At 37.9% G+C, this 25,716-nt stretch overlaps 1 pseudogene; it reads left to right on the top strand.

Moving 5' to 3' along the window:
• The window catches only part of LOC128647531 (protein FAM53A-like), a 45,105-nt pseudogene that overhangs the window by 14,963 nt on the left and 4,426 nt on the right, over positions 1-25,716 (top strand).

Consider the following 25,716-nt stretch of genomic DNA (forward strand, 5'->3'; position numbering starts at 1 on the left):
AGTGCGCTGATAATATTAGGGCCATGTCAGACACTGCGTCACAATTTGCAGAACATGAGGACGGAGAGCTTCATTCTGCGGGTGACGGTTCTGATCCAAACAAACTGGATTCAGATATTTCAAATTTTAAATTTAAGCTGGAAAACCTCTGTGTATTACTAGGGGAGGTGTTAGCGGCTCTGAATGATTGTAACACAGTTGCAATACCAGAGAAAATGTGTAGGTTGGATAAATATTTTGCGGTACCGGCGAGTACTGACGTTTTTCCTATACCTAAGAGACTTACTGAAATTGTTACTAAGGAGTGGGATAGACCCGGTGTGCCGTTCTCACCCCCTCCGATATTTAGAAAGATGTTTCCAATAGACGCCACCACACGGGACTTATGGCAAACGGTCCCTAAGGTGGAGGGAGCAGTTTCTACTTTAGCTAAGCGTACCACTATCCCGGTGGAGGATAGCTGTGCCTTTTCAGATCCAATGGATAAAAAGTTAGAGGGTTACCTTAAGAAAATGTTTGTTCAACAAGGTTTTATATTGCAACCTCTTGCATGCATTGCGCCTGTCACGGCTGCAGCAGCATTTTGGTTTGAGTCTCTGGAAGAGACACTTGAATCAGCTCCATTAGATGAGATTACACACAAGCTTAAAGCCCTTAAGTTAGCTAACTCATTTATTTCAGATGCCGTAGTACATTTAACTAAACTTACGGCTAAGAATTCTGGATTCGCCATTCAGGCACGCAGAGCACTGTGGCTAAAATCCTGGTCAGCTGACGTTACTTCTAAATCTAAATTGCTTAATATACCTTTCAAAGGGCAGACCTTATTCGGGCCCGGGTTGAAAGAAATTATCGCTGACATTACAGGAGGTAAAGGCCATGCCCTGCCTCAAGACAGAGCCAAACCTAAGGCTAGACAGTCTAATTTTCGTTCCTTTCGTAATTTCAAAGCAGGAGCAGCATCAACTTCCTCTGCACCAAAACAGGAAGGAGCTGTTGCTCGCTACAGACAAGGCTGGAGACCTAACCAGTCCTGGAACGAGGGTAAGCAGGCCAGGAAACCTGCTGCTGCCCCTAAGACAGCATGAATCGAGGGCCCCCGATCCGGGAACGGATCTAGTGGGGGGCAGACTTTCTCTCTTCGCCCAGGCTTGGGCAAGAGATGTCCAGGATCCCTGGGCGTTAGAGATCATATCTCAGGGATACCTTCTAGACTTCAAATTCTCTCCCCCAAGAGGGAGATTTCATCTGTCAAGGTTGTCAACAAACCAAATAAAGAAAGAGGCGTTTCTACGCTGCGTACAAGATCTTTTATTAATGGGAGTGATCCATCCGGTTCCGCGGTCGGAACAAGGACAAGGGTTTTACTCAAATCTGTTTGTGGTTCCCAAAAAAAGAGGGAACTTTCAGGCCAATCTTGGATTTAAAGATCCTAAACAAATTCCTAAGAGTTCCATCGTTCAAAATGGAAACTATTCGGACAATTTTACCCATGATCCAAAAGGGTCAGTACATGACCACAGTGGATTTAAAGGATGCTTACCTTCACATACCGATTCACAAAGATCATTACCGGTATCTAAGGTTTGCCTTTCTAGACAGGCATTACCAGTTTGTAGCTCTTCCATTCGGATTGGCTACGGCTCCGAGAATCTTCACAAAGGTTATGGGTGCTCTTCTGGCGGTACTAAGACCGCGAGGAATTGCGGTAGCTCCGTACCTAGACGACATTCTGATACAAGCTTCAAGCTTTCAAACTGCCAAGTCTCATACAGAGTTAGTACTGGCATTTCTAAGGTCGCATGGATGGAAGGTGAACGAAAAGAAGAGTTCTCTCTTTCCACTCACAAGAGTTCCCTTCTTGGGGACTCTTATAGATTCTGTAGAAATGAAGATTTACCTGACAGAAGACAGGTTAACAAAGCTTCAAAATGCATGCCGTGTCCTTCATTCCATTCAACACCCGTCAGTAGCTCAATGCATGGAGGTGATCGGCTTAATGGTAGCAGCAATGGACATAGTACCCTTTGCACGCCTACATCTCAGACCGCTGCAATTGTGCATGCTAAGTCAGTGGAATGGGGATTACTCAGACTTGTGCCCTACTCTGAATCAGGATCAAGAGACCAGAAATTCTCTTCTATGGTGGCTTTCTCGGCCACATCTGTCCAGGGGGATGCCATTCAGCAGGCCGGACTGGACAATTGTAACAACAGACGCCAGCCTACTAGGTTGGGGCGCTGTCTGGAATTCTCTGAAGGCTCAGGGACAATGGAATCAGGAGGAGAGTCTCCTACCAATAAACATTCTGGAATTGAGAGCAGTTCTCAATGCCCTTCTGGCTTGGCCCCAGTTGACAACTCGGGGGTTCATCAGGTTTCAGTCGGACAACATCACGACTGTAGCTTACATCAACCATCAGGGAGGGACAAGAAGCTCCCTAGCAATGATGGAAGTATCAAAGATAATTCGCTGGGCAGAGTCTCACTCTTGCCACCTGTCAGCAATCCACATCCCGGGAGTGGAGAACTGGGAGGCGGATTTCTTAAGTCGTCAGACTTTTCATCCGGGGGAGTGGGAACTTCATCCGGAGGTCTTTGCCCAAATACTTCGACGTTGGGGCAAACCAGAGATAGATCTCATGGCGTCTCGACAGAACGCCAAGCTTCCTCGTTACGGGTCCAGATCCAGGGATCCGGGAGCGGTTCTGATAGATGCTTTGACAGCACCTTGGACCTTCGGGATGGCTTATGTGTTTCCACCCTTCCCGATGCTTCCTCGATTGATTGCCAGAATCAAACAGGAGAGAGCATCAGTTATTCTAATAGCGCCTGCATGGCCACACAGGACTTGGTATGCAGATCTAGTGGACATGTCATCCTGTCCACCTTGGTCGCTACCTCTGAAACAGGACCTTCTGATCCAGGGTCCCTTCAAACATCAAAATCTAATTTCTCTGAAGCTGACTTTGAACGCTTGATTTTATCAAAACGTGGTTTTTCTGAGTCAGTTATTGATACCTTAATACAGGCTAGGAAGCCTGTTACCAGAAAGATTTACCATAAGATATGGCGCAAATACTTATATTGGTGCGAATCCAAGAGTTACTCATGGAGTAAGGTTAGGATTCCGAGGATATTGTCTTTTCTACAAGAAGGTTTAGAAAAGGGTTTATCCGCTAGTTCCTTAAAGGGACAGATTTCAGCTCTGTCCATTCTTTTACACAAACGTCTGTCAGAAGTTCCGGACGTTCAAGCTTTTTGTCAGGCTTTAGCTAGGATCAAGCCTGTGTTTAAAACTGTTGCTCCACCATGGAGTTTGAACTTAGTTCTTAATGTTTTACAGGGGGTTCCGTTTGAACCCCTTCATTCCATTGATATCAAGTTGTTATCTTGGAAAGTTCTGTTTTTAATGGCGATTTCCTCGGCTCGAAGAGTCTCTGAGTTATCTGCCTTACATTGTGATTCTCCTTATCTGATTTTTCATTCAGACAAGGTAGTTCTGCATACTAAACCATACTAAACCTGGGTTCCTACCTAAGGTGGTCACTAACAGGAATATCAATCAAGAGATTGTGGTTCCATCTTTGTGTCCTAATCCTTCTTCGAAAAAGGAACGTCTGCTACACAATCTAGATGTAGTCCGTGCCCTGAAATTTTATCTACAGGCAACTAAGGATTTTCGACAAACGTCTTCCCTGTTTGTCGTTTATTCTGGTCAGAGGAGAGGTCAAAAAGCTTCGGCTACCTCTCTCTCCTTTTGGCTTCGTAGCATAATACGGTTAGCCTATGAGACTGCTGGACAGCAGCCTCCTGAAAGAATTACAGCACATTCTACTAGAGCTGTGGCTTCCACTTGGGCCTTTAAGAATGAGGCTTCTGTTGAACAGATTTGCAAGGCTGCAACTTGGTCTTCTCTTCATACTTTTTCCAAATTTTACAAATTTGACACTTTTGCTTCTTCGGAGGCTGTTTTTTTTGGGAGAAAGGTTCTTCAGGCAGTGGTTCCTTCCGTATAAAGAGCCTGCCTGTCCCTCCCGTCATCCATGTACTTTAGCTTTGGTATTGGTATCCCATAAGTAATGGATGATCCGTGGACTGGATACACTTAACAAGAGAAAACATAATTTATGCTTACCTGATAAATTTATTTCTCTTGTAGTGTATCCAGTCCACGGCCCGCCCTGTCACTTTAAGGCAGGTAATTTTTCCATTAAACTACAGTCACCACTGCACCCTATGGTTTTCCTTTCTCTGCATGTTTTCGGTCGAATGACTGGTAATGGCAGTTAGGGGAGGAGCTATATAGCAGCTCTGCTGGGTGAATCCTCTTGCACTTCCTGTTGGGGAGGAGTTAATATCCCATAAGTAATGGATGATCCGTGGACTGGATACACTACAAGAGAAATAAATTTATCAGGTAAGCATAAATTATGTTATTTATATACACTCTCAATACTTTGGGTGACCTATTTCCTCCACCGGATGGTTTGTAGCAGTAAGGTGGCACCTAAGGGTAACCAATATACCAACCTACTGCGAGGGAAGAGGTACCTTCAAGTTCTGTGTGTCCTGTACCGAGAGGAGAGTTTTACCAGACAACTCTGAGGATCCGGTCTGCCTAGTTTGCACTACGTTACAGTGCTACACCAAATGTGAGTGTATACAATTCAGCATATGATATAAGATATACTCTGCGGAATTACGCTATGTGGCGCCTTGTCCTACATTTTTTTTCTTCTATAACTCTTTTCTAAGTATGCGCATTCGGTAGTTTCATTAGCGGCTAAAAGCAGAAGCTCGTTCAGTCCTTTTCCTATTTTTTTTTTTTTTTTTTTTCGTAAAAGTGTAAAACACCAAGATCTGGATTTGCTGCACTTTAACAAAAATAAAATCCAGCTCCGAAAAGAGCTAAATACCAGGAGTGGCTGCCATTTTCCACATTTGGCAACTAATGAAAGTGGCGAATACACATATCATCTTTGTTTCAGAAACTCAATATAATTATCTGATGGGTAACCAAATTTATATTCCTATTAGCTTTTAAATCCACCACGTTCACAAGACTAGCCTGAATACACAAATGCGCTTGTGTTTAGCTTGATATTTTTTTATCACCTCTGCTAAAAAGTCATTCTTAGAATGTTTTACTATTGAAGTAGCTCTCTACATTCCATCCTTTTGCTGCAGTGTGATATATATTTTTTTTTTGGTTTCTGGCTTCTCCTGAAAATATTAACTCAGTAAAATTGACATAACCGGTGACAGTATGCTTGGTCTGTGCTGCTGTATGGGATAGGAAAAAGTTAGATACCGCAATTGTAGTTTATAACTAGATTGTGTATGTTGTTGCATAAGTGTGTGCTTAAAGGATTACTTTCTGTTATAATTTTTAAGCTAAACAACTAACATATTAAAGTTAATAAACATTAATTAAAACCTACTGACCTATATTTTCTCCAAAACGAAGTTTCATAACGTTCTAAAAGTTATATCTTTTATTCGCCGATGATGTCACGTTATCCTGCCCACTATTTTCAGCACTGCATGTTCAAAATACTTAAACCAATAACTTTGTGTTTAAAGCGCCATTTTGAAACCTAGGTATTGTAAACGGATTGGTACAGAGCAAAGGATACCCACAAAGTGGGTTTGGAAAACAATTAAATTTCCAGACAAGATTTCTGATATACGGTAGAGATATGTTAATGAAATGCTATTGGTAAAAAGCGTATTTGGGGTAGTTAGTTAGTAACAGGCATAGAAAATATTTACTTACAGTGGCCCTTTAACTCTGCTGCAGCTTATTTTTGAAATATTTGTGCAACTACCTGCCCGAATGAAAATAAACAGAACACGCTCCCGCTTTCTACTTGGCTTTTATAACTGCAATTTGACTGGTTTCACATTCTGCAGTTTCCCTATCTAACGGTACATAAAATAGTAACAACAAATACAGTAAGAGTTGCAGCAGAGAATCTGCTAGACATGGATAAGTGTATGAACCCACATTTTGTTGTGCTAGACAGAAAACACAAGCTTGCATACAATACAGGAAGATAAACTTTCCTGCCAGAATCTAATCAGTTCAGATGGGTTTTGCTCCTCGTCAGTGCTGGAGGAACCAGCGCACAGCCCATAAGAACTACTTCAGCATCTGATTAGTGAGAATATGTCTTACTCTTACAGAGAGTTGCAGGCCGGATATCAGTGTCTCAGCTGATGCAAGCCTTGGGAAGCTTCACTGACCTGACGCAACTCTTGTTTTCCAGTAGTGTTAGAGGGCTTCATGCAGCTGTGAATACACTTCTTTTTTTATGTAGTAAATTCATGCACACTGTTTAAATGCTTATGCCCACCAAACGGAACCCTATTTGTAAAAGTGAGACTGTTTAACAAGGTAATGAAATGCCTGTTCTGTTTGTTGTATTTAAAGGGACACTTATGTTAGAGCATCTTATTATTGCTTGTATGTAACTGTTTAACCTCTGCAGAGAGGCCAAGTACACAGTCGGCTCTAGAGCAGCAATGCACTACTGGGAGCTAGCTGAGCATATCTGCTGAGAGAACTGAAGTCTCTATCTGAACCATTAACTTCTTACATTTCGAGTGTCATGTCCCTTTAAAGGGACATTAAGTAAAGATGAAATGTATGATTCAGACGGAATATGCAATTTTAAAAAAACGTATCTGCTTTGCTCTCTTGGTATCCATTGATGAAGAGTAAATCTAGGTAGGCTTGATAGTAGCTTAGAAAGGTGCACTTGTCTAGCATTCTATGGCAGCATTGCTTGCTACTTTCAATGCTACAAACATTGTTGCAAACACTGCTGCTGTATGACTAAAGACATATGCACGCTCCTGAGCTCACTCAGAATTGCACTTTTAACAAAGGATAGCAAGTGACCTAAATTGAAAATAGAAGTAAATTGGAAAGTCGTTTAAAATGTTGTCATGTTCTATCCTATCCATTTGTTTTAATTCTGACTTTACTGCTCCTCTAAGCTTTTCCATATTTAGTTGCTGCTAAGGATGATATAATGTTTGAGTTCAGTATTGCTGTGATAGTTAAATGGAGATATATATATATTTCAGTAGTTGCATCTTAGTGAAATTATTAACGTTTTGGGTCTGGTTGTTAAATGAGGGGGTGGGTGGAATCTAAATACTCAAACTGCCAAGTTTGAAAGGGATTCTGCCTGTCATAGCAGAGTACAATATTCCATCTGTTTGGTTTGTTTACCCTGGCAGCCAAGCGTCTGGACAGGTAACGGCTTCTGTCAAAGGAAAGACATGCAGAAAATCGCCTACTCAAGTGTTTACTCAGTAATCTTTACTGCAGGGTGTAATATTTAATTCCTGCAGCTGTTGTAATAAACCATAGGTACAAGGTACCAAACCTGCCTTACTTCTCTTTTTTTTTTTTTTTTTTTTACTGATAAATAGATCAGATGTTTTGTTCACAACCGTCAATCTATGCACTTTGTGTAAACCCTTAGGCTCCAGGTAAGTCTGGCTGTTCATTTAAATGCTTTGCACTTTACTATGGCATCCAAGGGGTTAACATACTCTTGTTCTAGCTAGAAAAGATGTTTAATATCTTTGTGTCTGTTTAGCAGCAAATATGTGTAAATAGTGATAGTTGTGCAAATATTCTTTGTTTTTCCAAATGGCCATGAGGGGCTGCCTTTCTATCTAAGGCTTTTATTAAAGGGGTTAGTAAGTAAAAAAAAAAAGACGTGCTCTAATTTGCAGTGCACTGCTGGTCCTTAGCGCAACCCGCTGCTGATCCAATCAGTTTCACTAGTTAGACAGCAGAGTCATGGGACTAGCGCTACTGATTGGATCACTACCAGCAGGCTCTGCGAGTCATCTTTTGTGTAGGGTCAATATGCTCTAATTTGATATAGCATATAACTTTAAGACTGTCATTTTTTATTTTTTTTTTACTTTTATTGCCCCTTAACTTTTTGGGGCCTTGTGGGGAAAAAAGTAGTTATTTAACTGTGGTTTTGTTTTCTCCTTCTGCTATAATCTATATTAAACTATTTTACATAGATCTCTTACTTCGTTGTTTGGCTCCTAAAATGTGCTGCTAGCTACTCCCCAAAGTTTTATAGAAATTAGCCTACTTCTAAAGCCAGTGTCACTTGGGTTGTCTTCAGTATGATCCAGAATGTTCATGAAAGATATAGAGAAAACACATGTCTTAGCTGCAGATACTTAGCTCATATTCTGAATCTTTCAGTATGACACAGCTAAAGTCCTATCAAAAGGTCAGCACTAAGTGAATCCAACAGCAATGTGAACCGTACCTATTAGCGGGTGTTGGCTCATTGTAGATAATTATAATGGTGCGGCTGGAAATTTCCACTCTCCTGTGATAGTTTACTAAACAAGCTTGCAGACCAGTAAGGAGCTTTTCTACTGTAGATCTATTTGTCTTGCTCTGGTGACAGTCATGTATATAATAGATGATGAACGTTACTGATAACCCAAGGGCCAATCCAGTGCTCTCGTTATATTTGAGGGAAAAGAGAACAAATGCTTTGTGGAGTCTGATTTCTTGTTGGTGCGTAAGAGAGGGACCCTGTCTTGCTCCTGTAGACAGGAAGTGGTTGCAAGAGAAGATACCACCGCATGTGGGTGACCTATGTTGCCTCTATGTGCAGAGTAGAGTGCAGTGGTTCTTAGGGGCCTAGAGAACAGTGCACATTTATGGCCTCAGCTGTTGAGTGTAAACTGGCCACCCTTTGTTTAGCTTACTCAGCCCCCACACCTCGCTGTACCTCACACCTTATAACATACACTATTATTTCAGCTCTCTGGAAGGTTTGTCTTGTGGTGTATTTATGACATTGATTTAATAAAGATCGTTTATAAAGTAGCCTTTGTTTAAAGGGATATAAAACCCAAATTTTCCTTCATGATTCAGGTAGAACATGCGATTTAAAAAAAAAGGTATTAATTTTATTTTCACATTTTGTTCTCTCTGTATCTTTTGTTGAAAAGCAGGGGTGTATAGGAGCCAGACTGTTTCTGGAGCACTATATGGCAGCAGTTTTGCAAGAATATTATCCATATGCAAGAGCACTATATGGCAGCACTATTTCCTGCCATGTAGTGCTCCAAAATGCCTACCTAGGTATCTCTTCAAAAAGAATATCATGAGAATAAAGCAAATTTGATTATAGAAGTAAATTTGAAACTTTTTTTTTTTGTTTGCTCTGTCTAAATCACAAGAGAATTTTTTGGGTTTCATATCCCTTTAACGCTCTGTATACTAGAATGCCCTATAGCCATCCATGTGCTATGCTAAGTGCTGGTTGGGGCTGATTTTCTAAAGTGAGCCATACACTGAGTGCACTAGATGAATGCCCTGATCGGTAACCTCCAGGTAATACAACGCTTGGGGATTACGTGTACTGAGGTGTAAGGTGCGTTTGCCATGTGACAACCATAAACCCATTGCTGAAACTTCATACTGAAGCAATCACGTATTCAATGCGTATAACAAATAATGCTGTTTTGTTGCTTAGTAATGAGACGTGTGGGCGAGTCATTTATTAACCAGTAAAGGTGTATCTTATATACACGCCATGTGCTCAGCTCGAAAAGCCAAACTGCTGCTTCTGACTTACCACAAATTATGTTGGGTGGTTATGGAGATTGTTTTAGTAGAACATTTCTGCTAAACTTTAACCATTATGCAGGAAATAAAGCAATTTGCCTTAGAGATTAGAGTACAAACCTTTCTGTACAGTGATCGGCTACATTTGTTCATTGCAGGAATCGCTGATGTGTGAGAGAAGACGTTACAAGCAGAATTATATTCTTTAAAGGGGAAGTTAAATTCCATATTTTATCCCCTAAACCATTTGTTAAGCAAACATTTTGAAATACTTAAAGGGATAGGAAAGTCAGAATTAAACTTGCACGATTCAGATAGAGCTTTTTTTTTATGACACTTTTAAATTCACTTCTATTTTAAAATGTGCTTCATTTTCTTTGTATCTCTTGAAAAAGAATATGCACATATCCTACGCTAGTGGAAGTTGGCTGCTGATTGGTGCCTGCACATATTTGTCTCTTGTGATTGGCTAACTAGATGACAGTAGTGCAATGCTGTTCCTTCAGCAAAGGATAACAAGAGAATGAAGCATATGTGATAATAAAATTAAATTGGAAAGTTGTTTAAAATTTCAGATTCTATCTGAATCATAAAAGACAATGCTGGGGTTTCTAGTCCCTTTAATAATTATTTTGCTGTAAAATATACATATACAATTATGCTAGTTCCAGTGTACCTGACTTGCCTCCATTATACTTCTGTATGGTGAAATGTATCCAACCCTCCTCCATTCTGCTTCACATTTTTACTCCTGTTCATAATTGGCAACAGCGAAGACCAGGAGCATGGATTCCATAAGGCTTTTAAATGGGTGTATCCCTGAACTGCTTCTCTGCAAAACCTTGTAAATTGTGTATGTGTGTGTGTGTGTATATATATATATATATATATATATATATATATATATATATATATATATATAAAAAAATTAGTGTGTGTGATGTGATAACACTGCATAAACCCAGTTTTATTTTACACACAATTTCTTTGAACGGTATCGCATAAATACAATATAAACTGAAATATGTGATACAAATAGTGGCCTGGCAATTATACATTAATCTTAGTTATATGTGCATGAATATATTGTGTAGCTTTATGCTCCGTGTCATAGTGCAGGTTTACTTCTTTAGTATTAAGGACCGTGAGTCCAGGGCATATTCATTTTCTCTTGGATGCGTCATCGGGCATTTGCCATATTGGGTTTCAGGTTGTGGATTCTTTTGACAGTTGAAGTAACGTGTGCCCTAGAAATGAACCTCTGAACTGTTGAAGGTTCACTGCCACCTCCCCAGCAAATGGTATAAGCGATACAAAAGCACATTGTTGTGCTCTTTAGCGTCAAATAAATGTATGTTTGCGATCACGGAATACTAAAAGACCACTAAATAACTGATAAATGGGCAGTAAACTATTTTCTGGCAAATTTCAAAATGAATTCCTTTTTCCCTCCCTCTGTATTATGTGACCGCAATTAGCCAATCACAAAATGCATATATGTATACTGTGCATTTTTGCACATGCTCAGTAGGAGCCAGAACCTCAGTGTGCTTATTAAAGGAATGGAAAACTGCACATGTTGATAACAGAAATATATTGGAAATTTTTTTTTTTTAAATTGCATGCTTTATCTGAATGAAACTTTATGTCCTTAGCGGTGCTTTATGTTTGATAAATTTGCAGAGCTGCAATATTTAACGGTAATGCTGCGGTTTATGACCCCCAATTTATATAGATATCTCAGTTTGAAAGCTCTGAGTAAAGATCAAAGTACAAGTTTTTTATATGTCTGAAAAGTAATAGTTTCACCAATTCCGTTTGATAAAAATCTGCAAAATGTTTTTTTTTTTTTGTTTTTGTTTTTTTGGGTAAGATAAATATTATTGCATGAATGAATTCCGAGGGTCCTGGTATATGTGAGAATAGGCAAAATATATAATTTATTTGATGGAAGGCAGACTGATTTTAAATCTACCACCCTATAGGCTGTTTTGGTAGCTCCAGTATTTAGTGTGATCATATTTATCATGATTTATTAGGAATCTGTTTTATGACAAATGTGTAACTAGACATTGCTTAGTACTTTATTGCCAAACATGAAGAGTATTGATACAACCACATGTACATATAAAACAAGTGGTCCCATTGAGACCTGCAGGCCACCCATCCATGTGACTTCTCTTCTTGTAAGAATACAACATTTCTTCTCTTGTGTAAAGTTCTGCTTTCCCTCACTTTACTCTATTATTAGAGAGCGCACCAGTTCTGTGCTCCAGATGGGACTACCCAGGATCTCTCTCATGGTCACTTCCCTTAAAGGGACAGTCAACACCAGAATTTAATTTTTTAAAAAGATAGATAATCCCTTCATTACCCATTCCCCAGTTTTGCATAACCAACGCTGCTATGTTTTAATATACTTTTTACCTCCGATTACCTTGTATCTAAGAATCTTCTGACAGCCCCCTGATCACATGGCTATTTATTACCTATTGACTTCCATTTTATCCAATTAGTGCAGTGTCTGCCACAAGCCACTGGTGTGATCACAATGTTATGTATATGGTTTACATCAGGGGTGGGTAACTATCGGCCCTCCAGATGTTATGGACTACATCTTCCATAATGCAGGCAAAGCATCATGGGAGATGTAGTCCTTAACATCTGGAGGGCCGGTAATTGCCCACCCCTGGTTTACATGAGCTAGCTCTCACCTTTTGTGAAAAGCAAATAAAAAAGCATGTGACAAGAGGCGGCCGTCAAGGGCTTAGAAATTATCATATGAGCCTTCCTAGGTTTAGCTTTCAACTTAGAATACCAAGAGAACAAAGCAAAATTGGTGATAAGTGAATTGGAAAGTTGTTTAAAATTACATGCCCTATTTGAAACATGAAAGTGCTTAAAGGGACAGTCAAGTCCAAAAAACAAACAGCAAACCACAATGAATTATCTTCAGAGAAAATTGTCCTTAAAAAAATTATTCTGAAGTTAAAGCAAATACATTAAAGGGGATAGTTCAGTAAAAATCAAACTTTCATGATTCAGATAGAGCATGCAACTTTCTAGTTTACTCCTATTAATTTTTTTTTTCTTCCTCCTCTTGGTATCTTTATGTAAAAAAGCAAGAATGTAAGCTTAGGAGCAGTCCCATTTTTGGTTCAGCACCTGGGTAGCACTTTCTGATTGGTGTCTAAATGTAGCCACCAATCGGCAAGCACTACCCAGGTGCTGAACCAAAAATGGGCCGGCTCCTATGCTTACATTGAAATAAAGATAGCAAGAAAACAAAGGAAACATTGTTAATAGGAGTACATTAGAAAGTTTCATAAAATTGCATGTTCTATCTGAATAAAGACAGTTACATTTTGACTAGACTTTTCCTTTTAAGCATCACAAATGTATATAAATGAATTTAACCCCTCTCCAAACTCCTCCGTGATTTGTATGACTCAATAGTGCTCCATGAAGGATCCCTGACAAGTTCATCCATACATGTCCTTTCATGGTGGTGTAACCTGGAGCTGTACTGGGAGAGGGCATCATTTTACAGCTTATTTTAAAGTGACAGTAAACACCTTGAGATGATTTGTTTATATAAAATGTTTAATTATGCATAATGAAACAACTTTGTAATATCTTAATTATTTTGCCCTCCCCCCTCTCTTTTTAATGTAATTTAGCTCCAAGAAAAATGACACAAGGATTTTCTAATTCTCAGAATTTGAAACGCACCCTGCTGACTCTGGGAGGCTAACCCTGCTACATACCACTCCCTAGTTGATTTTAACTGATCACTGCTCCAAAACAATACATTTTTATACTATTATGACCGTGGCTAGCCTGTTTGTCTGTAGTCTAAAGCCCATATTGGCTGCTCCAAGTAAGGTAAATGGTGGATGAAGTTTGGCTATTGAAAAATGGTTGCAGTAAAAAAGGTGTTAATTGGTTTCAAATATTTAGACTTGGCTGAGATGTTTTTTTGTTTTGTTTTTTTATCAACACAACAGAAATGTCTTGTCATTTCAAGGTGCATTCTGTCCCTTTAAGTCATATGTAGAAACTCCTATTAAACAGATACTAACATCTACTATTTTTCTGGGACAAACCATTTGTATTATAACTGTTTAAACTTCAAGGACCTTAAACACATGATTCAGATAGAACATCCTATTTTAAACAGCTTCACAATTTACTTCTATTCTCAAATTTGATTCATTCTCTTGGTATCCTTTGTTAAAGGAGCAACAATGCACTGTTGGGAGCTAGCAGAACACATATGTTGGACCAACAGCTCCCAGTAGTGCATTGCTGTTCCTGAACCTATGTAGGTATGCCTTTCTACAAAGGATACTAAGAAAACAAAGGAAATTGGGTTAAAGAGGTAATTTTGGAAAGGGTTTTTTTTTTTTTTTTTATTTTTTTTATACAATTTATTGCATGCTCTGAGTGATGAAAGTTTAATTTTGACTTTTACTGCCCCTTTAAGCAAGGAACTATGATTGTGTGGGTATATATTTAAATTTTGCTCAGGACCTTGTAGTAAACTTTAAAGAAACCCAATGTAAAAAGCTCTTATTTTGTTACAACATGTAAGTTTTGCTTTAGTGACTTTAGATAACTCAGAGGTAAAAGGTTCAGTTGTTGCAGGTCCTTTCAGCTCAGTTACAAGAGCAGTTAGCCAATCAGAAGTGGCAGTTGCACATAACTTGCGATATGCCTACGGTTTTTCGTTTGGGAGCCATAGTTAACTTGGTGCAGTAATGCAAGAACCACCTAGTCATTTTTTAAAGCAAGGATTTTTTTTTTTGCATTAAAAATCAGAAGTAGCAGGGTTTTTTTTTTTATTTATTTTTTTATTTAAATAAAATTAAAAAAAATCTGTCCTTTTTTGTTAACTTTACTGTCCCACGGAGTGTATAATAGCACTGTCCCTTTACCCTGTTGACTAGCATGGAGGGCTGCATTGCATAGCAGTCAAGTTGCATCCCTCTTACGGCTGAGGGGTTAATATAAACTCTAATCATCTTATCCACGGGCTGAACGGCCACCTTGCCTGACCTCTTATTATTGCCTGTCGTTGCCTTGAGAAGTAAGCGTGATGCCATAATTATCCGGCCAACTGTTGAGGATTGAATAATAAAATTAATGTCCGATAATTACTGCTCCTATTTAAAAGAAAATGTTTATTTTTCACAGAGCTTAAGGGGTGATGTAAGCGTGATTAATTTTTCCAAACCCTCCTTTTGGGATGCATGAACACAGTTCTTTGTCTTATAAGATGTTCTGCTTTTATTTGTAGTGTTTGTGGAGCCCTTCTGAAGGTTGTGTGCTATAGTCCCACCGGGGCCCGCATTGTATAAAGTTACAGTGTGGTGCTGGCCTCTCCATAGAGGGCTATCTTGAACTGTTTTTGATCCTTTGTGTTAGAACAATAGGACCTGAGGGCTTTGGTTTGGTTACTGTCCCTGTGGGATGGCAGAAAGATGTCATTTCCTTAGCAATAGACTGAAGGCCTTCTCAGCGCTAACACACTTACTATTTCACTTGGATGCTGTTTTTCAGTATTGCAAATGTAATAGTATCATCTGAAGTGTTAAAAGCCAGATTGTTTGCATTTTATATAAATGACCTATCCTGACAAGTTTCTACACTACTGATTTCAGGTCAAAGTTTTTTCTTTTACTTTTTTTTTGTTTACGTATTCGTTTTAAAGGGACATGAGTTGTGTGTGCTTTTTTTTTGTCAGTATTCTCAAATTCTGTACCATTGAAAAGATCGTTAGTTTTTTTTTTAAATTGCATTTAAAGGAGGGAAATTAGTAAAAGTATGTACGTTTGGTTTTTTGTATTTTTTTTTTTTTTTTTTTTTAAATGGATGTTCTTTTGCTGAAAAAGTTGTTTTCTGCTTACAAGGAATGTTATTTTACACCAAGTTTTCCTTACTAGTCTCTGAACTTTTCTCACCGACCTGTTTGTTTCATCTCATAATATAGTCCTTGAAGTCCTATGGTCATCATTTTTTTTTTCCCTGTCTGGAGCTGAACAGTGATCAGTCAGTACTTAATTTGGAAATCATTGGAACCTAGGTAACACTGCATGTATTTAGTGTTTAATGTCCCTTTAAGGGGACATTAGTTCAAGGTTTGACAAATTCACAGCATCTCAGAAATTGGGCCTAGCGCCAGGAATGTTGTGTACCATTTGGCGGCTGCCATATTGGATCTGCTGGCTGCATCTTAAAGATGTATTACTTTATGTACTGAAATGTGCCTTAAAGGTGCTGGTTTCAATGTGTAAAACCAACTATTTCAATTGCAAAAAATAAATCTAAAGGAACAATTTCCAATACATCCAATACCTCTGCGGCTGTTATAAGAATTAATTTGGAACTTATTATGGGTAAATTACATTTTACCGTTAAGTGAACCTTTAATGTTCATTCGATCAGTGCCATTTAGGAAACAGATGGACCTTTGGCAAGTTTAAAATAAGAGTCTAAGTGTTTTGTTTTAAAACTGCCTCTAAAGGTCCTAGTAATTTAGTGTTAGGCATTTTGCTGCAATTGTTATGTTACATTATTATTTTTATTTTTTTTGTTTGCTCAGTACTATTTTTTGTTTGTTTTTGCAGATGAGAATAATGCATTGCAGTACTACACAGAATTAAGCCGAATGGATGCTTAATTGCACCAGCTGATAAAATGGCTAAACAGTATTAAACCAAGAGGATCCATGCTTTTAGGCTTGCGAAAAGGAAAAGGTGCAACTACCATGGTAACACTAATAACCGAGAGCTTCAAAACCAAAGCCTGGATGATTTGACTTGCAAAACCTATAATATTAATCTGGTAAGCAAATGCATGCGAAAAAGCTCAACATCAACAAATGTAACCATTGTAGGTCAGTATAGGGATACCGAAATGTACATTGAAGGAGCTGATCCACATAACCTGTGTAACTGCTAGAATTTCTTCAACTAAAGCTAATCATTTTGAATTTGTGTGATGACGTATGAGTCACCATCTTGTAATGTTTTCTCAGTGTGCGTATGTAATATAATATATCCTTGCACAATCTTTTGTTGTAAATATTTTTTTGTACCCACATTTATGTAGCGTACCTTTTTTGTATAGTGCTGCGTAAAATATTGGTGCTTTATAAATAACTAATATCTTGACATTCTAGTGTATTAATAAAATACTCTGTTACAGAATTTTATTACACAGATGCTCATTGCTAACATATAGTTAGTTATGCTCAGAGATGCATTGCTGCTAGACTAGCACAATGGCCAATGAACTAATAAGGAGTGGCATTCATAAGTATCTTGTCATCTTTGTCTTTCTCAGGAGCAGAATAGGAGCCCATCTGGGAAACTCGTTTTGCCGTGCCTCACCCTTTTCAGCATTTAAAATGCTCTAATTAATTTGTGCATTTTTAAATTTTGTGTTTAACCGTATATAAGATGTAAGGTTTAAAAACACCCCAAAAGACAGGATGTTACTGCACATTACTAGGCAGCAAATGCCTCAAGTAGAAAGAGAAGGCAGATAGTTAGAAGTATTTCTTGTAACCGTCTGTTTTAGGAAAGTTGGAGTTTAGGCATCTGTGCAGAAATGCACTTTTTCTTAACTGCAGTGGTTTCGTTCATCAGGGGGATAATGATTTCATATCTGCCTGCTGCTGAATAGAGCAGTGTCATGTTGGGCTGAGGGTTTCATGCAATATAAATAGCCACACAAACACTATAGTACAAGAAATGACAGCAGTCCAAATCATTTTACTTATCTACTGTTTGCATTCAGGCTGCACTGCACATAGCTGTATGCTATAAAAAACCTATGTGGTGGCGAGAGGAAACTGGTTTTGTATGGAACATTGTGAGACCATATTTCCAAATATATAACTCAACCCATAACAATATTGACATTTTCCCAGTATTTTGCTGGTTATAGACTTTTCTGCTGTCTTGCATGAAAGTGAAGGGGGTACAGTGTCTGTTTATTAAACACTATGTTGAGATTAAAAAAAGACCACATTAACACACCGCATAGGAGAAAAGGCACTAAACCGGTAGTGTGAGAGAGTGATTGTCTGCGGTCTTGTGCAGAGTACTGTCCGCATTCAGTTTAGAGGGCAAAAGCCCATTATACCAGGCCATAATCTAGCTGCCTGTCTCAGCTTTCACATTAGTTTACATCAGGGGTTAGCAACCTTGGGTTACCAGATGTTTTGGAACTACATTTCCCATGATGCTCAGACAGCCTAGAGAGTGTCTCAGCATCATGGCAAATGTAGTTCCAAAACATCTGGGGGCCCAAGTTTCCTGACCCTGGTTTACATGGATCCACTGGACCAGCCTGGGGAAAGGCTTACAACTTCCCTCTGCACCAAAGGTCAACCATCACCTGTCTATCCCTAACTGTTTGGTCAAATGGTTCCAGCAGGTTGGTTTAGCATTAAGAAGGATTCCAAGGAAAATGTTACCTTTTTTAAAATTGTATGACCTTTCCATAAATTTATACAGCTGTTGACACTTCTGTGATACATTAATTTAGTATAGAGAGCTTCATATGAAGCAAAAAATAAAGACAAAAGACCCCTTAAGATAATATGCAAACTTGAAATCCTAGCGTAATATCTTGTAGAAGAAGAGACTGGCCACAGTGTTGTCACAGGAACTGCACTCTTACAGTGAGGATTCAATCATTCTCTGTTACCAAATGTATATTCCATTAGGGTTTACAGACTAGTTTCACCTCTGCTTGAGATGGCTCATTTATTTCATTGTTGCTGCAGTAGTGCGTCAGCCACAATGTTGTGGAGGGTCAAAGCTGATTCTTTCACAAACGTTTCACAGTTTAAAAGAAACAGATCTGGGAATTCCACTTAATCATTCTTTAGGTTACTAATTAACCCAGCACACAACCCAGATCAAAAAGCAGCTTTTCACCCTTGTTACCTTTCTATAGAAGCATTTTTGGTTTTATTTTCGTTTAGTTTATACAGCAGACATGTTAGAGCTGGTTTGAAATGGTATTTTTGTTCATCTTGTATAAATAAAATACACTTCTGCTGCGTATCCGTTACATATAGATATCTAGACATTCCTAATTGTATTTTTTATAGGGAGATCTGTTTTAAAGGGGGGGGGGGGCAAGAAAGAATATGCTTTAATCTGTTAACGGCATTTTATTATTGTATTGCTGCGTGCATATAACTGTTTAATGCCTGCATAGGAGATGGTCCGTTCAAGAGCAGCAAGGCGCTTCTGAAACCTAACTGAACACTTCTGGTGGGCCAATGACAAGACGTGTGCAGCCACCAATCAGTAGCGCATTTCTGCTTCTCTGAGGATATTGCATATTTTCAAAAAAGATATGAGACCAAAGTAAATTTGATAATAGAAGTACATTTTAAAGGCCCACTAAATAAATAGTAGGGTTAAATTGACACATACACAATAGAAAGACAATGCAATAACACTTACAAAAAATATATATTTTCTAGCAAATTTTAAATTTAAAGTTGGTCCAATTTTCCTTCCACTTGTTTCATGTGACAGTGATTTAGCCAATCACAACATGCATATACTGTATTTTTGCACATTTCCAGGAGCTGCAGCCTCAGTGTGCATATACAAAGAGATGTTTTATATATATATTTCATGCTTTTATCTGAATTATGACTTTAGTGGCCCTTAAAATGGCATGCGTTTTTTTTTTTTTTTTTTTAGCTAGTATAATTTTTTACTTTCCTATCCTTTTTTATTCTGGGTTGTCAAGTCTATGACTTAGGACCACAATGCATCTCTCTAATACTTATGTACACCCTCCCCTTATTGTGAGGCCATTTTATATTTATATCTGACCCACCACTATGGCATTTTCACTGCACCTGTGTAAAACCCCCATGTAGCAGATACTTGAGGGATTGAAGTGTTGGGCTTTCTCCCCATCTGTATTGCACACTGCTCATCTACGTTGGTTATCCGTGCAGCTGACAAGTGATATTGGGAAACCGTTTAGTACCATATCTTGACTAAGTGCATTTCTCATTTAAAGTTTCTTCAGAAATACATTTTGTTTCACTTTATATCGTTTCTAAAACCTCTATTGTAGAGAAAAAATTTGGCCATATGAAAACTTGGACAGCCCTATTTTAACTCTTCTGCAATACTCCTAATACTGGACTGAGAAACTGTAATTTATGTTCTGGACCTTCTATATATATATATATATATATATATATATATATATATATATATATATATATATATATATATATATATATATATATTTTTTTTTTGTGTGTGGTAATTTAAGATCACTAAATGCAGTAGAATTGCATAATAAAAATACAATTAAATTAAATAAAAATGTCATGCCCTATCTGAATCATGAAAGTTTAATTTTGAGTAGACTGTCCCTTTAATTTAGTATCTGATTCTAAATGTTACTGTAAGTTATCTTATACTAGATAACCTAAAAAAGCACATGCTTCTGCTCGTAAGCTTAAATGACAAGCACCAGTATACACTACCAAATAAAGTGTTTTCCTATGTAATGATTATCACATCATTTTATATTAACATTACACATATCCTAAGCATTTTATTCATTTGCTCTCGTGTTCTCTTGAAAGGCTGATCCACGTATCCACTACTGTAAAACAGTAACATAAAATAAACGTGTAGGTCCATCCGTTATTTCATATTTACTCAGCTATACATAGCAACAAGTCCTTTGTGATTTTGTTCTTGCGACCTTGACTGAGCTCCACTCCTTTCCCAGCCCTCATTGGACCATTGATAGGTTTTGACCTTGGGCTAAACATTGACCAAAGCTGCTCTCTGGCGATATGCTGGGTGTGGTGTCAGTTGTAACTTGTTGGGAGGATAAGTGACTGTTCTTATGATTAAAAAACCTTTTGCCTTCAGCTGTTTTATGTTATGTGTTGAAAACACTGATCTGGAATCTTCACACCTTTTTGTATGCTGTATAATCCTGTTTGCAAAAAGTTTAAGTTTCAGAACACAGCAAATAGATTTTCTGAATCAGATAAAGTCTTCAACTGTCTAACATGACGTAAAATACCCTATTTTTATGTCTTGCAATACAAATCCTAGAACAGGAAATAGCGGGAGGACAAAACTGAGTACCTTTTGTGTTTTCTTACATGTGGTCTCTGATACGGGGTTAATGGTTTAAGACTTAATTTGGAAACTCAGAAAATAAAAGTGAACAGTTTGATGGAAAGATATCTAGTCGGCCCACATTTCTGTCGTATGCAATTCTAAGCAAAGCCTTTTACAGTGGATATAAAAAGTCTACACACCCCTGTTAAAATGTCAGTTTTCCTGTGATGTAAAAAAATGACAGATAAATCATTTCCGAACTTTTTCCACCTTTAATGCGACCTATAAACTGTACAACTCATTTGAAAAACAAAACTGAACTCTTTTTAGGTAAAGGGAAATAAAAATAAAGCACTAAAATAATATGGTTGCATAAGTGTGAACACCCTTTTTATAACTGGGGATGTAGCTGTGTTCAGAATTAAGCAATCACATTCAAAATCATGTTAAATAGTAGTCAGTACACACCTGTCATCATTTAAAGTGCCTCTGATTAACCCCAAATAAAGTTCAGCTGCTCTAGTTGGTCTTTCCTGACATTTTGTTAGGAGCATCCCACAGCAAAAGCCATGGTCTGCAGAGAGCTTCTAAAGCATCAGAGGGATCTCATTGTTAAAAGGTATCAGTCAATAGAAGGGTACAAAAGAATTTCCAAGGCATTAGATATACCATGGAACACAGTGAAGACAGTCATCATCAAGTGAAGAAAATATGGTGCAACAGTGACATTACCAAGAACTGGATGTCCTTCCAAAATTGATGAAAAGATGAGAAGAAAACTGGTCTGGGAGGCTGCCAAGAGGCCTACAGCAACATTAAAGGAGCTGCAGCAATATCTGGCAAGTACTGGCTGTGTGGTACATGTGACAATAATTGCCCGTATTCTCCATATGTCTGGGCGATGGGGTAGAGTGGCAAGACTGAAGCCTTTTTTCTTACAAAAAAAAAAACACCCAAGCCCTGCAAAAACACATCTGAAGTTTCCCAAAAGCATGTTGCAAAAGGTGTTATGGTCTGATGAAACCAAAGTTTTCCAAAAGATATGTTTGGCACAAAAACACTGCGTATCACCAAAAGAACTCCATACCCACAGTGAAGCATTGTGGTGTCAGCATCATGCTTTGGGGCGGTTTTTCTTCAGCTGGAACTGGGGCTTTAGTCAAGGTAGAGGGAATAATGAACAGTTCCAAATACCAGACATATTGGCCCAAAACCTTTAGGCTTCTGCTAGAAAGCTGAATATGAAGAGGGGAACTTCATCTTTCACATTGACAACGACCCAAAGCATACATCCAAATCAACATAGGAATGGCTTCAAGAGAAGAAGATTAAAGTTTTAGGATGGCCCAGCCAGAGCCCAGACCTGAATCCAATTCAAAATCTGTGGGGTGATCTGAAGAGGGCTGTGCACAGGAGATGCCCTCACAATCTGAGAGATTTGGAGTGTTTTTTGCAAAGAAGAGTGGGCCAAGATCTTGTCAAGTCAAGATGTGCCATGCTGATAGACTCTCATACCCAAAAATACTGAGGGGCTGTAATAAAATCAAAAGGTGCTTCAATAAAGTATTAGTTTAAGGATGTTCACACTTATGCAACCATATTATTTTAGTTTTTTTATTTCCCTTTACCTAAGAGATTTCAGTTTGTTTTTCCAATTGAGTTGTAGAGTTTATAGGTCACATTAAAGGTGGAAAAAGTTTCTGAAATGATTTAGCTTTGTCTCATTATTTTACAACCACAGAAACCTGACAATTTAAACAGGGGGCGTGTAGACTTTTTTTTTTTACCCCTACTGGTTCTGACCATATATCTTGTATATTTTATATAAATAATTACTATTAAGTTTAAATTATTACGCGTGTCTGCTCACACCTAAATTTAAAGGGGGCAACATTCAATTTTTTTTGCTATGTTTTAAATCACAGTAATTTATTTTAATTATTTGTTATATACTGGCTATTTTGTAAGGTTTAAAAAAATAAATGGAGTAAACTACAACAAATGTTGCTAATGTAACATTGCATGGCCTTCCTTACACTTTCACCACAAACAGAAGGCGTTGGAGAGAGGGTATATATAGGTTTGCTTTTGCAGCCCTCGCTGGCAGGCAGTGAGTTAAAGGTGGCAGTTTGGCACACAGTCATTGTAGTTATTTTCAGCTCCTTTGCACTAAGCAATTGTTCCCTCTATTTTATTGTTTAATTATCTTGTAACAGTCTTGGCATACAGAGCCAGGCACATTGCCGCCAATCAAACCTGCCCCTGTTTCTGTTCCATGTAACTGGCTTGAAAACAACCTTTTGTACACAATGCATTGGCTTTCTTTTACTAATTTTGTTATGCTGAATGCATATGGTTAGTGCGGTTTCTCTTTAAGCATAGTGCGAATTAGGAAATGTTTGAATGGGATGAAGTATGCTTTCTACCCTGATAAGAAAGGGGTTCACTTGTGCAAACATAGCACATGCTGTATTTCAGGGTTATGTTCCATATAACAATAGCATATAAATAGCAATCAGATTTTTAGTGAATGTACCATCACTCTGGGGGTAACATTTTAGCCAATACATTAAAGCGATGACTAACCGTTTGTGATCTATAAAATGTTTCTTGTAATAAACTCTGCAGGTAAATTTTTTAAAGTTTGTATTACACCCCCCCCCCTTCTTCCCTGATTTGTTTAATTGTGGGGCTCTCCACATCTGAGAACTGGAAGTGCACACTGTGGACTTCACAAGCGTAACCGTGCCACATATCTTTGCCAAATTGACTTCAGCAAGGTTTGATCAGATACAATGGAGATTTTGCTAACAAAACTGACAGTGGAACACTACGTTATAACAAGTTCAGATTAGCTTCTCCAAATAAGACAAATGTTGGGGGGGGGAGTTTGGCTATTTGAAAAACAAATGCAGCATACGAGGAAGTTCATTCTAAAAATATCACACTGTTTTAATTTTTCTGTAGTCTTTGTAAATGTTGTAATGTTGTAAAGGCATTTAGTGGTCCCTTTTCAAAGATGTTAGTTATTACATCAAATAATAAAGTGTTGGTCTGTGCTCCTTTAAATGCATATTGCGCTGCCAACCAGAAACAGCCATGTTTTTTACTGCAGATTACTTAACGTAACGAGTTTGTGTGGGCATATCTCAGGTGTATTGATGACATTGGTTTTCTCTGAACTAGGGATTGGTTATATATTTCTACCTAGTGTATAAAAAAAGAAGAGGGTGTAGGATGTTTACTTTTCACAGTAGAAACGCACACACAAAGCTATCATAGGACAGGAAGTTGCTGAACAATAGTATCTTTTTTGGCGATGTAGAAAATAAATCTAGGTCCAGCAAGCATTCCTGCAAGGAAGTTCGATAATCAACATATGTTTTATGGCTTTTCTCATTCTCAGAATATGCTGTATAAATCGGTACAATATAGTTCAATATTTGTTTTCTATTTGAGTATGGCCAATAGTTGTGTAACATGCAAACTAGGGCATTTGTTTTGGCATTGTGTGTTTAATTTTGTTTTCCCCTTTGAAGAATCAGAAAATGTAGTTTTAAAGACGCCTTTAAATAACTTCTGTTATAAAATGTGCTTTGTTCTCTGGGTATCCCTTGTTGAAAATGACTGTGCAACATATGCTACACTAGTGAGAGCTAGCTGGTGATTGAACCCTGCATACTTTGTCTCTTGTGATTGCTAACTAGACGTGTTTAGCTAGCTGCCAGTAGTGTGATGCTGTCCCTTCAGCATAGGATAACAGGAGAATGAAGCATATTTGATAATAATAGTAAAGGATGTTCTATCTAAATCATGAATGACATTTTTTGGGTTTCCATTGCCTTTAAAGATGTATCTTCATGTTTACATTTTATATTTTTATGGAAGCTTCATATAAACCTAGGAAATTTTCTCTGCACAACTATTGCCTTTTTATTTGCATACTATTAATTGCATGTCACCACAAATGTATTCAAATTTAGATGACCAGACATCTTGTAAAATTACAACTATTGATTTATGGAAATATCTGGTTTAGAGACACTAAAGGAAAATTTAGCATTCATGATTCAGAGAATGTAATTTTAAACCACTTTTCAATTACGTAATTTGTTTCATTCTCTTTGTATTGTTTTGTTTGAAAGCATACCTTTGTTAGTGCTCAGGAGCAGCAGAGCACTAGTGGGAGTTAGCTGCTGATTTGGTGCATCACATATACAATGTTCATTGCCAGCTAGGTGGCATTGTGTGGGGGCAGTGTAATCTATTCTATTATCATTTTTCTGCTATCCAAAGCACAAATTAATTGCATAATTTTAACATAAATATATTTGATTATGTGTGCAATAAAAATTGCCCATTTAAAAGGTTCTGGGAGGGGGGGGACCCACTGCAAAAGGATATCAAAGAATGAAGCAAATTTGTTAAAAATGTTCAAAATTGTATGCTCCATCTGAACCATTAAAGCGAATTGATGGGTTTCATGTCCCGTGACACAGTGCATTATCTAGCACTGTGACAGCTTTGCTTACAGTTTGTGAGTCGGGAGATACATATAGCTTAATTTAATTGCTTATAGGGAACGTCAATTATTTTGTATGCTTTATAAATGCATTTTTGTATAAATATCCTTTTGATTTTAAAATATTTTACTGAAAGCTTCTGACATTTATTCTCTCTATTTGTGGATCCTTTTTTTTTTTATCCTTTAGACTTTATGACAAACTCACAAAATATATGTACAAAACTGTTTTTTTCTAGGCTGTTCTATACTAAACCACTTTGCAGGAATTGTATGCATTTTAGAGTCCCTGTCTCTCTAGATTTGGGAAGACCCCTGCTTTGAAATGAACATAAAAAATAAAATTGTAATCTGTACTTTGAGGGTAACAGATTGTGACTTCTTGTTGGAAGCCTTCAGTAAATATTTAATGCATTAATATACATGCAC

Source organism: Bombina bombina, chromosome 2 (genome assembly GCF_027579735.1).
Source record: "Bombina bombina isolate aBomBom1 chromosome 2, aBomBom1.pri, whole genome shotgun sequence".
NCBI classification, from domain to species: Eukaryota; Metazoa; Chordata; class Amphibia; order Anura; family Bombinatoridae; genus Bombina; species Bombina bombina.